Genomic DNA, 3,512 nt, shown 5'->3' on the forward strand with positions numbered 1-3,512 from the left:
TAATTCCACTTCCTTGTCCAAGGGTTTCATTGCATTGTCTTCCTTGAATTTGCCTCCTCTTATACCAAGCATAGAATTTCCCATATTCATCACAAATTACCTTCATGAACTTATTGATGCATTCTAGCAAAGAGTGTTTGGAATACCCTTATTTCAATTCTGTAGTGATGGCGCACACCATCGAAGATCGTCGACGACGTCGTCCACATCACAGACACCGTCGTCGAAGATCGGGTGAAGAGATGCTCGAATTATCACATTTTGTTTTCTTTGTCTTTCTCATGATTCGTGTTTTCCGTCGCGTCGTTGTGTTCTTGTCACATTTGCGTCTTGTCCCGTACGTTCCCCTTGTTTCCTTTTGTGCTTTTCTTTCTTTTATTTTGAAATGGGGGAGCCCATTTATATTAGGGCTCCCTCCCCTAATGGACCTATTTCTCCCCCCCTCCCCCTTTGACCCATTTAGGAGGGCCCATTTGACCTCTCCCCTTTATATGGGAAGAGGGGACGCCCTAAACAGGCAGAAGAAGAAGAGAATTTCACGTTATTTTTCTGGTCTCACCCCCCTCCAATGAGGAATCTGTAAAGGGGGAGGAAGAGGAGAAGGCCAAGGGGGCTGGACTGGATGCCAAGGAGGAAGAGGAAGACATTCCGCTACTTCTACCATTCGGGCGCCTGAATTCCCCAAAGCTACCGTGGTATTTCTACCCCCTCCCGCAGTGGAAATGTGGGAACGGCCCCGCTGACCAGCGTGTGTTGAGCAATTTCCGACTGATTTTGCCTTCGGTGAATGGGAATATCGCCCAATTGGATCATACAACTGCAATTGATCGACAGAGCGAGCAGAAGGTGGAAGACATAAATTCCTGTTCGCATCGCGATCTCTGATCGCGCCCGAGCAGAAATCGACGATGGGAGCCTTCCGGACTTCGCCGAGTCCAGTGAACTCCGTGGTACGATCGGAACCTCGCCGCAAGACCCCAAAAACCTGCACTTCTTGGTGGATTTGTCCTTGTCGGGAACTCTCAGTGGCTTGGCTATTTCAGGCCACCGAATTCAAGAATCCCGCTGCCGGATTCCAGATCCCGGCCGTAGAACCCCGAGAATCGCCGAATTTTCAGTGGGTCTATCCTTGCCCGGATTTCCTAGTTGCTCGGCGATCTCAGATCGCCAAATCCCTGATCCACGCCGCAAGGATCTCGCCCTCGTCAGGAAGTCAGCCGCGAAAGTCATCTTGCCCGAGGATCCCTCCGCTCAAACATTGCCGCTCGACTGTTCACCAGACAGCCACTACCCTGCTCCCACCGATCGCCCTTTGTTGAACAGCCCGCCGAACTGACTACTGAATTGTCGCTCCGCCGGGACTAGCCGACCTGCTCGAGCCTTGCCTACTCCGCTGGTTCCCCTTCACCGACTCCTCCTTCGTCCTTTATGAGACGCTCTGGCAACATCCTCGCTTGCCTAGCTACCGTGTTTTCTCCCGCGAATCTCCACCCCACCTGCTCTGAATCGCTGTCGACGTTGACGAAGCCCTGTACGAGGAACCACACGCCGACGAGGTACGCCGTTCTCTCCTGGCATTCGTTTAGTTACTGTTTGCAGTACTCATTCGTCTCAACTCTACTGCGCTCGGGGTAAGTAGGTGAGAGACAAAGAAATAAGAGAATTACGATACTGTAAGTGTCTTATCTGTATGGACGAGTCCGTCCATTACGTGCGAGCCCTACGGATTGATTCCGTTTGGCCGTAGACGCCTTCGTCACTGTGATGAGGTTCGAGAGGCCACCGTCGCCGTCACCCGGCGACCCTGTCCAAGCTTGGAGCCCCCTCGAGTCGGAGCCTGCAAGTACTACACGTAGGACATTCATACTTGCACCATAGTTACATCGACCCGTTAGGGTTACTCGTCGGACGACGACACCGCCGATGTTCGGTACCACCATCTATGATCGGTACCGAGCCATCATACATGGTGTGACCGGATGACATCCCCAACGACGTCCGACATCACGTATGCCATAGAGGAAAACCATCCACAAGATTTCATTTGTGTTTGAGGTCTAAGGAACAATTATGCCATATTGACATAATAAACCTGGTTGACACTTAGGTATGAACAATATTTATATTATGGATCAATTTATCTAAGGATCCCCATCATTAATACTTAATGTCTTCAGAAAAATTGTCGTATGATCAACCTTCCTCATCATATGCAGGTGAGTAAATGGTTTTATTATATCAGGAAAGTTCTTTTGATTCTCAATAAAGATTAAGCTTTAAGGGTATTTTTAACACAATGTTTTGATGAATGTTCAAAGTGATGCATGCCTCAATATGACTTGTGATCAAAGCACAATAGGCCCTCAGTGAAGTAGTTGACTGATTGTATGTGAAACTAAAATAAGAGCCTTAGATATATTAAAAGGTTACTTAGTTTAGCTATACACTAAACAGGTCAAACCGTGTATTTAGGACTTGTAATTTTATGAAATAAAGATAAAAATAGTCTTTACCACTGTTCAGGTATTTGTGTAAATTTATCCTCGTTTGATTTGTTGAATAATGTGTTCAAAATCTTAATTAATGCCTTCGAGTATTTAAAGCTGAATTTATTGATAATTTAATGAAAATTAATTAATTAATTACATCAAGATATTATTATCCAATGGTGATATCTTTAGTTAAATATTGTGTTAAACATATCTAAAAGTTTAATATTATTTTAGATCTCAAGTCCTTGGCATAACAGCTAGTTTTTGCTCTTAACTCTTGAAAGGTATTTTGAATAGATGGCAAAATTTTAAATATAAAAAATAAAATTAAAATGATTATGATTTTATATTGCTCAATCATAATCAATGAATATGACTGTTGAACTTTTGACAGATTACCATTGTGCTTCTTTCGGATTTCCAAATCAATATATGCAGTTTTGAGCCCTAATTTCATACTCCCTTCTCCTTGCCCTTTGAAAATCGCAGTCCAAAAGCTAGAGAGATCTTTCAAGTCCTAGAGCTATTTTCAAGCAGTTTTTGAGGATTTTTTGAAGATATCATTTGTTTCTAACATCAGTCAAAGTCCATAGAACTTAGAATCGTGATTTTTGGTGCAGGGTATTTCAAGATTCAGAGAAAAGAAGGCTGGGATCTGAGCTTCGCACATCCTCGACCCTGTGATACATTTATAATTTGTAGCATTTTTTTTATACTGCTTTTGAGCGTTTGTTCAACATTGAATTGTTTCTAACATCCATAAAAAACCAAATAAATTTGAATCACATCATTTCGTTGAGTTTTGAAAGAGTTACAAGGGTTTGAAGTTGGACACGGAGTAATCGAGCGCTAAACAAAGGACGTTGAAAGATTGATCTCTGTGGATTTTTCTGATTCATTTTTGAATACATTGCCAGATAATATTTGTGCGAAATTGTGTTACGAAACCATTCCAGGTAGTATCATTGCATTTGGTGCCGGATTAAAAAAGATGTTGGAATTTTAAGCATCAAAGGTCAG

At 43.3% G+C, this 3,512-nt stretch overlaps 1 long non-coding RNA gene across 1 annotated transcript; it reads left to right on the forward strand.

The window, feature by feature from the left end:
* The first annotated feature begins 239 nt into the window (after nucleotides 1-239).
* Nucleotides 240-3,291, forward strand: LOC144716934 (uncharacterized). The gene is made up of 2 exons (XR_013585024.1): nucleotides 240-1,556; nucleotides 3,113-3,291. It is a non-coding gene; the product is annotated as an uncharacterized LOC144716934 (long non-coding RNA).
* The last annotated feature ends 221 nt before the right edge of the window (nucleotides 3,292-3,512 follow it).

The sequence above is a fragment of the Wolffia australiana genome, chromosome 2 (genome assembly GCF_029677425.1).
Source record: "Wolffia australiana isolate 7733 chromosome 2, ASM2967742v1".
NCBI classification, from domain to species: Eukaryota; Viridiplantae; Streptophyta; class Magnoliopsida; order Alismatales; family Araceae; genus Wolffia; species Wolffia australiana.